Source organism: Eubalaena glacialis, chromosome X (assembly GCF_028564815.1).
Source record: "Eubalaena glacialis isolate mEubGla1 chromosome X, mEubGla1.1.hap2.+ XY, whole genome shotgun sequence".
In the NCBI taxonomy this organism is placed as follows: Eukaryota; Metazoa; Chordata; class Mammalia; order Artiodactyla; family Balaenidae; genus Eubalaena; species Eubalaena glacialis.
Genome location: NC_083736.1, coordinates 56,907,851 through 56,919,981, shown reverse-complemented (window position 1 = coordinate 56,919,981; position 12,131 = coordinate 56,907,851). Strand labels below are relative to the sequence as shown.

The 12,131-nt window shown below is 34.4% G+C and overlaps 1 long non-coding RNA gene and 1 pseudogene across 2 annotated transcripts in view; one reads left to right on the top strand and one right to left on the bottom strand.

The window, feature by feature from the left end:
• The window catches only part of LOC133082521 (uncharacterized), a 238,941-nt gene that overhangs the window by 178,200 nt on the left and 48,610 nt on the right, over positions 1-12,131 (top strand). The window contains exon 3 of one of the 2 annotated variants that reach the window (XR_009698960.1): positions 6,254-6,275. The exons of the other annotated variant lie outside the window; for it this stretch is intronic. This is a non-coding gene — a long non-coding RNA (uncharacterized LOC133082521). Of the gene's footprint in view, positions 1-6,253; positions 6,276-12,131 lie in introns of those variants that run through there. 2 annotated transcript variants of the gene reach the window in all.
• On the bottom strand, positions 1,691-2,023 carry LOC133082597 (NADH dehydrogenase [ubiquinone] flavoprotein 3, mitochondrial-like; annotated as a pseudogene).

Sequence of the window (12,131 nt, the reverse complement as noted above, 5' to 3'; positions counted from 1 at the left end):
TAGCAAATATATGAATATATCATTTCATAATTTCTAATGGCATATGTCTTTTCATAGTACATTTTCTCGTGTTTATTAACGCACTCATATATATTTTTTCTATACCGTATAAAACAAGATGTCAAATTAGATAAGCTTATGTTCAGCAGTTGATGTTTCAATATTTTATCTGGATTTGAAATGTTCTAGATATTCAATGAATATCCATCATTTAATTTATGTTAGTATAGCTTTAAGATTTCAAGTTATTAACATATTTTTGAAACTATTTTTAAGTAGATATATCATAAAGCATAATTATTGTTTAAAAGTTCATTTATAAACTTACATCTATTTAATTCATTTGTTCTTAATTATGCCTGAATTGTTCATGAAAATTTCATGTGACATTAAACAAAACTAGCTATTATCTTATTTTTCTTGTTGACAAATCAGGCAGTATCAAAAAAGTACAGAAGCACAGAAGCTAAAATGTTAAACATATGGTTCTTCTCACTCTCTCACTGTATCTCTCTCTGTTTACTGTCACCCTTGACATGCATCAAGCAATTCATAGGTTGGCCTTATAGTTTTAAAATCTTAAACATGTAATAGAAATAGCATAAGCTCGTTTGACTAGTCAACCTAGGTAGAAGAAAATTGTATGTTTGTATTATATTTAATGCTGAGAACTTAAAGACATGCCTTTTTCACCCCAACAATTTAAAAACTATCTCTATTTACCAAAGATTATCCCAGATTATGTGAACTTAAAAATTTGGGGGTAGTTTATATATTTCTGAGAGTTTTAAAAGCACCTAATTTATATGATAGCTCATTTATATCTAAGCCGATTTTAGTAGAACTTTTTTAAGGGATTTTATGCATACATATAAGACAGATAAACATGCAGACATAAACAGAGATCTTGTTATAATTTTAGCTGTGTGTCAGGTATATTAACATAAAGCTCATTAGTTTATTTCCTCTTTATATTTTTATTCAAACCATTTGTTTCTGACACAAATGGTAAATAGGTAACTATTTACCAATATTTGTGGAGACTTTTAAGATTTTTCATGTGTTTAGTTTCCAAATAGCTTTTTGTTTTCTTTTTTCCTTCTGATGAGAATCATCTCCCTGAAGTTTGTATTTCAGCAGAAACTAACACAACATTGTAAAGCAATTATACTCCAATAAAGATGTTTTATAACTAAATAGCTAAATAAATAAAAAATATACATCTATCAAATTAAAAAAAAAGAAAAGAGAGAGATGGCTTTCAGGGCCTAGAGAAGACATGGTAGAAAATTTACATCTCAAAGGCACAGAGAAAGGATGTAAGTTTTCTCCAGAAAGGAGTTTGGGGGCATATTTGCCTATTATCAGAGGTCTAAGGTAATTATTATTCAAATGTTCCTTCTTTTTCTTAAGTGCAGGACAATTAATTATGTTTCCAATGTCTTGATCTTTTACAATATCTGCAAGCATTTTTAGGTGAGTAGAGGAAGTTTGGGGATAGATAAGCATCAGGTGGACTTTGAATTTCTTCTAGAACTGCTTTTTAGGTTTTTTTTTTAAAGATTTGTAAGAAAAGGACAGTTGTATTTTGTTTTTTGTTGTTTTTTTTTTTTTTTCATGACTGCTGAGCGGATTTTATTTTTGCCAAGAATGTAGAAAGACACCAAAGGTTAAGTTTTAAGCTGAGCTCTCAGTGGCGAGGTGACTCTCCTCCTGAAGAGGGCTGAAACATCCTGAACTTCGAAAGCTCCAGGTTTAGGTCCAAGAAGGTGTACGTGCTGTAACCGTGATGCTGGAGATTCTTGTAGGTGGTGTTGTCAAACAGCTCAGCTGGGGTGGCGGCTGGCGCGGACTTTTTTGGTGGACTTGGCTTCTTGGGATTCAGTGGCAATCCCTTTTCATTTTTTCCTGATTCTGCAGAGAGAGAAACTGTAGAAACAAGTCCTCAAAACACTCCTGCTTCTAGGAGCACAATCTTCAGCCCCCCTGCTCCTCCTTGCCGCGGCAGAAGCGAGGCCGCCATGGCCGTGACTCGGGCGCGGGCAGGACGACCGGCCAGGCGGGTGCAGGTCGCACCGGACTGACGCGGCCGCAGCGTGCTCAGGACAGTTGTTTTTTAATTCCTCAAATAATTGACTCACAGCCTGAATGATACCAGGGGGCTGACCCATTCATCCAGCTACATTATCTTTATATAAGGGAGAAAAGATTAAGCTAAGATGGATAAAAGACTCCTGTGTTTTAGATTTAGAGTTGTGTGTCTTTGCAATGATTTAATAAATCCTCCCACAAAGGCTTCACAATGTTTTCTTTTCCCTCTAAGTACATAGCTCTATTTTAGCTTGGGGGGAATAATTTTAAAAATATATTTCTATCAGGCTCTGAATATCAGCCTCCAATTTGGCCAACATCAGACCTAGAGCTCCTTTAAAAATTCCTTTCAAGTATTTAAACTAAAGTTTTACCTATCAGGTGACTCAAAACCAAAACCAATAACTAATTATGGATGCAAAAGTTGTCCCAAAGAGGGTGCAAATGTGAAGGCTTCCCAAGATCCAGACCCACTCCCAAGATAGCCAAAAGAAAGAAAGACTTAACTCCCTAAGAGCTGGCAATTGTCAGTAGGACTTTAGTTGCAAATAGGGTGCAACCCACATGTTTTGTCCAGCCACATTCTTGGGGCCTTGAATCTGACAGTTAGCCACCTGCACATGCAAGAACCAATACTTGCATGCCCCAACACGTGGAAAGCCAAGTTGAGTCCTCAGAGCACAAAATGAGAGATAAATAGGAAAACAATAGCTGTTCCCAGGAGGAAAATAATCAATGGGTACCCCTCAAACGAAATTCACAGGAGTTACAAATCAAGGAACTAATTCTCACAATTTTTTTTGCTAATCTGAATTTGGGAAAGAAAAGACTTTTACCACACTTGCTCAACTGGTCCCCACAGGCAGAGATATGAAAGACTGACATCGTAAGAATTCTTACCTACTGCCAGCTGTTGCCAGAGGTCCAAGATCTCTGACTGCAGCTTCTAGACCAAGCAAGGTGTCTCCAGATGATGGAGTCCCTTCATAGTCACCAGAAACTCTAAGGGAGGAAAAGTTTTTCCTCAACCCTCTTAGGGTCCCTGGCTGGGTTTGACAATTAAACTGACAAATATAGATTAACAGGTAAAAAGCATACAAATTTATTCAGTATAAGTTTCACATGAGACTGGAGACTTCATAAGGAAATGAAGACCAAAAGAAACATTTAGACATGCATATTTTATGCTATGTTTGATGAAGAGTACACAGTCAAGGAGGAATATTATAGGTTAAGGAGTATGATGTAATTGTAGTAAACTGGGGGAGTCTTGGCAAAGCTGTTCTTGGTGTCCCTTTGTCTTTGGAGCTATGGATGTTCCTTTCCTCGTAGTGTAGGTAGGGCATCACTCACATGAGGGTTTTATGTCCTGTTTCAGAGAAGTGGGGGGAGTCAGAGTGACTTCCTGCTTCTGCCATTTTATCAAACTTTTTCAGCTTAAAATATTCAATATGGCAAGCTGCCATATTTTGGGATAGCACTTCCTGAACCCCATCACTCTCCAGTTAATTCTTTCCTGTTTTGCCCCTTATATCATTGGAAACTTCAAGTTGATCTCCTTTTTCTTTTTTTCTTCATGAGCCACATTTAAATGCATGGCACTTCACCAGATTTAATCAGCACTTCCCACTGTATTCTGAACACATTTAGGGTGTACATTTAATTAATTTAGTTTCACCTTCTTTGCATGATTTGACAGTTGAGGATAAAGAAGAATATCCAAAAATTAAGCTTTTTTTGGAGTTAATTACTAAGAATAGCAACATGTTAATAAGAATGGCCTTTCCCTGTCTTGGATGAACACATATGACATACATATGTATGTATGTCACAGCATTTTTAATAAAGGCAAACTTGAATTTCATGAGATATAAATGATATCAAATGTTATATAAAATGAGTTTCTGAGTTAATTAGGGAAAGAAAGTAACTTGAGTAAACATTATGGAAAATAACCTAGGACACATTAACTTAAAAAGGCTGTTTGCCTACATTTTGTGGCTATCTGTTTGTCAAAACCAAGACTTTAATTAATACCATGTAGAAAGTTTCTGGCACCAGGTAGAATTTTGTGATTTGGTTCAGTCCTACCTCTTGCCCTTCAATGATTTTTCTGAATGACTATCTTAGAATGCATCTGCGATAATTTTCCAACTTTTTTTCTAGAAAAATTCTTAATTTTGGAATCATAAAAATTTTTCCTGTGTTTCCCACTTTAGTATTGATTAGTACACACATTCTTATTCATTACAATGTGTTCAGTGTGAACTCAAAGTCACAGTTTATTTATTCTCCTTCAGAATAAATTAAGTATACAACTCTTTCTGTGATATTCTTTTGTTTTAATTAAAGAAAAGATATTTTTATACTTGTTAAAACAGTAAGGAAGACTTTATTCAGGATATTTGCTATCATTGTCAAGACTATCAAAATAAAGGAGAGAGATCAGCCGCAACTCTGAATATAGCTAAGACAACTGGGGATTTATAGCTAGTGAGCAGAATGAGGGGATCATTAAATGGAATATTACTAAAATAATACATTAAGGGTAGGGGATTTCTTCCTAAACCAACTTAACAGGATTAGTGCTAAAAGAAGGCCAGGGTGATCAGATATCAAGGGTGGGGGATCGTCTCTAAACTGACTTAGCAGGATTTTTGCTACAACTGGACTAGGCAGGCCAAATACAGGGCCCAAGGATGAGGCCTAGTTTAAAAAAGGACTCAGAGGAGTCTATCTAAAGTCTAGTCAATGGGAGAGTCTTTGTCAGTTCCTCCACTTGTTCAAGGACAGAAGAGAAATTCTTCTTTCTTTTGAACAATATGAGTTTTTCATTTGGTCACCTTTCATTCAGTAAAGGCCAGCTGAACTATCTGTTGGGACTTGGTAGTAGAGGACATTTGCTACATAGTGTAAACCACCAGGCATTTCGCTGATGTTGTAGGTTATGAAAAGAAAGACAAAGATTAATGGCTAGAGCAGACTATAAACCCATTTCAATGATGCTGTGGGTTATGAAAAGAAAAGCAAATATTAATGGCTAGAGCAGACTATAAACTCATTTTCTGTGTCCAGAGGACAGCAAGTTGAGATTTCTAGATGTTGGGAGAAGATTTCCAGATATTAAACTTCTGCTCACAGATCTTCTTTAGATAGTCCTAATAAGGATCTGAGCAATCTGGTTTTAGTTATTAATGATGCCAAGTCAATGGAGAGGGAGAAAAATTAGTAACATTAGTTTGGAGAGTTGTATCTAGATGTTGGAGGAAACTAGAAGAATTGAGGATTTGGTAAGGAATGACAAAATGTGCAATCCAGTTTATAGGTAGGCAACAAAACCATATGAGCCTCAGATCATAAATTAGTGTGTTTAGGAAGAAAGGTATCCTTAGACTTTCTACGTTTTGATTAAAGTTTTTGTTTTTCTCCCCTATAAAGCAATATATCCTAATTATACAAAAATTTAAAAGTTAAAACAAGTAGAAGGAAGAAAAAACACTCATAGTTCTGCATCACAGAATCACTATTAACATTAAATTTAACTCCACTGTATTTTCTCCCATTCTTTAAATACTTAAAAATTTTCCTTTTTACATAATTATGATTATAATATACATACAAATTTATCTTTTTAAAATTTTCTCAAGTTGGGATTAGTTATTTTTCAACATAAATTTAATAGCTATAGGATATGATATTGAATTAATATACTAGAATTTACTTCAAAATTGTCCTATTGTTGTATATTAGGATGTTTTATTCATTTTCTGTTTATCATAGTGTTTAGAAATCTGTAATTATTTAGACTGTTTTACCACACATCGTGTTAGAAGGGATCCAAAAGCACTGTATTATAAAAGTAAGGTACAGTCTTCACTGCAGAGAGAAATCACAGTAAATTGGTGACAAAAAATTAGTCATAGCATAGAGAAAATTGTTTTACTGTCCAGTTATTAGCTTTAAAATATTATGGTGTAAAGTTGAATGCAAGGCCTGTAGATATACATATTCTCTCTTACATTGAAATCACTCAGGAGACAAAAAACCCAGTACTTATGGTTAAACCATTTGGAAAAGGACATTTCTGAAAATTGAAAAAAAATGATAAAATAAATCAGACCGTAGCACTGGCTAACGCAGACTTTCTTTTATATATTGATAGTTGCAGAATGCTGTCTGGGACTTATATCAAAATTCTTTCACTTATATGCCAATTATAACTGCACTTACTTGGGCCATTTGACATTCATCATCTGGAGAGACTTCTAAGGTAATTAACTATCCATGTATTTGTTTATTTATAGTCTATTTGGTTACACAAAGGACCTTCAAATCTGCTCTAGGCCTCTTTTCTGCTAGACTTCTGCAGCTGCCTAATCAAAGCGCTATGTTAGGCAAGCAGAGAGAAACTAAAATTCTTGGAGACCATCATTTTTATCCTAATTAAATAACAGAAAAGTACATACATACAGAATAAAAATTAGAAGACCAGTAAACCATACAAGGTGGCCTGTGATAGACCACTTAAAATCACAAAGATTACTTATGCTTGCCCAGATTACCTTCAAGGAAGAAGATTTATTATTAAATTGCACAGAAAACTTAGGTATCATGGGAACCATTTTGGCAACCATCTAGTCTTCCTGGGCCTAAGCAGTTCTAAGACTAGGCTTCCTGAAGAATCAGAGTTACAGTAGTTCATTATCATCCATAATACATACATAGCTCATTGTCTGGTACTCTGTGTTTATGGGTTTACCTACTTATTGAACAAAGTTTCACATCAACCCACCATGTGGGAGGATGAACTCCCTCATGCCCATCACCTCAGATAACAAATCCTGGTTGTCAGTTTTGATGAATTTGACACACATGTGACAAGCCTACAAGGCCCTCTATGATCTGGTGCTTGATCGCCTGCTGACTATAGGTTGTAATGTTCTCCTCCTTGCTCAATTTATTCCAGCTAGTGGGCCTTTCTGTTCTCTAAAACACTGAGTTCACACCAGCCTCAGAGCTTTTGCATTCACTGTTCCAATTGCCTGGGATATATTTCCACCAGATCTTCCTATGGCAGACTCCATTCACTTCAAATGTAATTTTTACGGTCCTTTGTAATACTGACTACCCACATCACATCTTTCTCTTTTCCCTTACCTCTCTTATTTTTCATAATTCTTTTTACAACCTGATATTATATTATATACTTACTTGTTTATTTGCTTATCAGTTTGTCCCTTTGCTAGAATATGAACTCCTTGAGAGCAAGGACTGTCTGTTTGGTTTACTGCTCAGTTCCCAGAAGAGATATGGAACAAAGGAATGTCTATCATTTGAAGTACTTTACAAATTGAAGTACTTGCTCTTGGTGAAGTTATTCATATGAAATATGTATTTACTTACAAGACCTTTGACAAAGAATATCTCCTCAACCAAACTCTAGCCAGGCTCCTCTGAGCCCTCTTATCAACTAGACCTCAATGTTGGCCTATAAAAACACTTGAATAAATACTAACATAGTTTCTAACAACTCCAGGCTACATCCCTAGGATGACTCTTGTCCCCCTTAAAGTGCCTGCTTGAGAAAACAAAAAGCTTCTCAAAAAATTTACTGTTTTTTCAGTCAAAACCTTAAAATGGAAGACCTGTCTCCAGATCTGTGTGGGAGGGAAGGAATCTAACTTCAAGAAGCACCAGTTAACAAATCCAGGTAGATTTCACATGGATTAACCCAATCCTTTCCCTTTTTTTTGTAATTTTTCATTTTCCTAACTCTATTAAGCCTCTACTCAATCCCCTTTCTATTCCCTCATTCTCCTTTTAAAATACCCTGTTACCTCTGCACAAATCAAATTTGAGTTTAGTTAACACTGGACTCTTTTATTTATTGCAATACTATATTCATAATTTAAAAGACAATCTCTAAAATAAATGGTGCTGGGAAAAAATGGATATTCACTGTAAAAGAATAAAACTACTACTGTATCACAAAAATTAACTTGAAATGGGCTAAAGACTTAAATGTAAGACTGGAAACCATAAAACTTCTAGAAGAAAACAGAAGAAAAAGCTCCTTGAAATGGGTCTTGACAGTGATTTTTTGGATATGACACCTAAAGCTCAAGCAACAAAATCAAAAATAAACAAGTGGGACTACATCAAATTAAAAAGATTCTGGACACCAAAACACATGATCAGCTAAAAGAAAAGAAAATGTATGGAATGAGAAAAATATTTGCAAAACATATATCTGATAAGGAGTTACCATCCAAAATATACAAATAACTCATACAACTCAGTAGCAAATAAAATAAAAAAAATAAAAAACGGGCAAAAGACCTGAATAGACATTTTTCCAAAGAAAATATATGAATGGCCAATAAGCACATGAAAGGTGCTCAACATTAGTGATAATTATGGAAATGCAAGTAAAAACCACAATATCTCCTCATGCCATGTTAACATAACTGTTATTAAAGACAAAAAATAGCAAATGCCAGCAAGGATATGGAGAAAAGGGAACGTTTGTGCACTGTTGATGGAATTGTAAATTGTTACAGCCATTATGGAAAATAGTATGCAGATTCTTAAAAAATTAAAAATAGAACTACCATATGATCTGGTAATTTCACTTCTGGGAATATATCTGAAGGATATAAAAACACTATGTCAAAGAGATAGCTGCACACCCCATGTTCATAGCAGCATTATTTACAATAGACAAGACATGGAAATAACCTCAGTGTCCAATGACAGATGAATATATCTGTCATAGGTACAAACTCATAGAAAAAGAGATCAGATTTGTGGTTAGTGGGGGATAAGGGGTGGGGGGAATTGGGTAAAAGTCATCAAAAGTTACAGACTTCCAGTTATGAGATGAATAAGTTCTGGGGGTGTAATGTACAACCTGATGACTATAGTTAACACCGCTGTATTAGTATGTTTGAAAGTTGTTAAGAGAGTAGATTCCAAGAATTCCCATCACAAGGGAAAACAATGTTTTTTTCTTCTTTTTCTTTTTGAGTTTTTTTGTATGTATATGAGATGGTGGATGTTAACTAAACTTATTGCGGTAATCATTTCACAATATATGAAAGTCAAGTCATTATGTTGTACACCTTAAGTTTATGCATTGCTATATGTCAATTATATCACAATAAAACTGAGGGAAAAAAAATCTGTCCTTACCACTTTAACTAGAGTCTAGGTTTGTTTATCTTTGACACCTTTTATAGACCAAGCATATACATCTTAGATAACCTTATTCCTATTATTATTGGCATAGTGAAACTATAGAAGAATATCAACTTTTATATTAATGTCTTTTCCAAAACAATATAAGAAGTCATATGTAATTTTTCTGGTTTTTGATGCCATAGTGGAAGAACCACCTTTCCAAATAAATTGACATTGGCTTAATTTGGTTTAAAACATATTCTTAAGAAAGAAAAACTAGTAAAATTTCAGGAATGCAAGAATATTTCCCTACACACTTTTTTAAGCATGAACTATTCCAAATTTAAAATACTGAAAATGTCCTTAACTTCCTGATTCCTGAAAGGGTTGTTCTTGGCTCAAAAATATTTTTAAGGGTTTTGAATTCCTTGTAGATTTATATAGCATTGTGACAGGTTTAAATTCCTCAAAATACATGTAGAGGGCTTTATTTGTTTTTTTGTTTTGTTTTGTTTGGATCTTCCTATACATTTTTAAGTTCCAACATTCATCAAAAAAAAGCAGGCAGACATAGAATAAACAGAGCAACACGTTATTTAAAGCCAATGACAGCAATCAAGGCCAAATGACACATGAGACTGTAAGAAGCAGCTAGAAAGCCCTTACCTTTATCCAATTTTCTCTTTCTCTATGTTACTTGAGATTTATGAACAAGGGGAATTTACTCCCTGTGTAGATTGTTTTAAACATTGGCAAAATAGAGCGTGTGAAATCACACACATACTGAACTATCCAGTAATATAGCTACAGTGCATTTCCCTAATCTGTCACATTGGTGCATAATCAAGGTGGCTTTTATAAAGAAAATTATTATGGTATTATAAATTTTTATGCCTACAGTATTAGCCATTGTCAAATACTCTTGACTTTCTTCCTCTGAACTTTCTTCCATATTCTTGACATTATTAGATTCTTAGGTCATACATGGTATAAACAAAAGACTTGGCTTACACAGCATTGTTGGAGAGCTAACTTTAAACAGAATAAAGAGTTCCTATTATATCTACTTGAATATTTTGAGTAACATCTCCCAACTACTGTCCTACCAGAGTGTTTTCTTTACAATTTTGAGTTATATAGCCCTTTTGCAAGCAAACACAGCCATTTTGTTATCTATATTGTATTGTTAAAATATTAAGTTTCAGAAAATTTTGTCCATAATCTGACCATTTAAAAAGCTCAAAGTCATCCTTGTCTATATTAAACCTCAAACTGAAATTATGCCTTGCAAAAGTTTTATATCTCCCTCTCTTATTATTTTTTTAACATCTTTATTGGAGTATAATTGCTTTACAATGGTGTGTTAGTTTCTGCTTTATAACAAAGTGAATCAGCTATACATATATACTTTTAGTTTGGTTCCATTGTTTTTAAACTTCTCACAATAAAACAGAATAAATAAACAACATTCTGATATGGCACAGGAAGAGGGTTTCCTTTGACTATATTTTAGGAAGTAGCTATACTTGTGTTGCTGAGCAAGACAAATAAATGAGACCATTGTATTGCTTTAGGTTAAAACAACAATTACAGAGCAACTTCCCCATAGCAAGTGCCACTTGTTAAGTAAGTGCATAAAAAAATAATGAGACCTTGATAACTGCTGCATTGGGAAAATAACTTCTAAAGAGATGAAAATAGCAGCACTGAATTCTTTGCAATCAGTTGCTAGCTCTCATTTTCAGTCAAAGATTTAACTCCCTACTGGAGACAAGGCCAAAATTTGTGGCTGGTCCATTACATGAACCTAGAAAACACTTTAAATTCTACATTTCTAGAACAAGCCACATGGGCAAACAAAAGTAGCCAAGAAAGCTGACCTGAGCCTTTAGAAGGCTTTATTTTGCCTATATTAAAAGGTGATTTAAGAAATGAGTTACAATTACAAAGCTACAAATATTAAAACCGTATGGTACTGGTGTTAAGATAGACATATAGATCAATGGAACAGAATAGAGAGCCCAGAAGTAAATCCATGCATTTACAGTCAACTGACCCTTTAACAAGTGTGCTGAGAACACACAATGGGCAAATGATAATCTCTTCAATAAATGATGCTGGTAAAGCTGTATATCCTATGCAAAAGAATGGAATTGGACCCTTATCCCACATCATATACAAAAATCAACTCAAAATTGATTACAGACTTGAGCATAACACCTGAAACAGTAAATGACTAGAAGAAAACATAAGGGAAAAAATCCTTAATATTAATCTTGGCAATGACATTTTAAATAAGACACCAAAAGCACATGCAGCAAAAGCAGAAAGACAAGTGGGATTGCATCAAATAAAAAAGCTTCTGAACAGCAAAGGAAACAATCAACAGAATGAAAGGTAACCTACAGAATGGGAGAAAATATTTGCAAACCATATATCTGATAAGTAGCAAATATTAAAAATATATAATGAAATCATAACTCAGAGTAAAAACAAACCAGAATAAATTGATTAAAATATGAGCAAAGTAACTGAATAGATATTTCTTTAAAGAAGACCTCCAAAAGGCCAGCAAGTACATGAAAATATGCTCAACATCACTATTCATCAGGGAAATGCAAATCAAAACCACAATGAAATATCATGTCACACCTGTTAGAATGAGATATCATCTCACAGCGGTCAGAATGACAATCATCAGAAAATCTACAAACAATAAATGCTGGAGAGGGTGTGGAGAAAAGGGAACCCTCTTGCACTGTTGGTGGGAATGTACATTGACACAGCCACTATGGAGAACAGTATGGAGGTTCCTTAAAAAACTAAAAAGAGAACTACCATACGACCCAGCAGTCCCACTA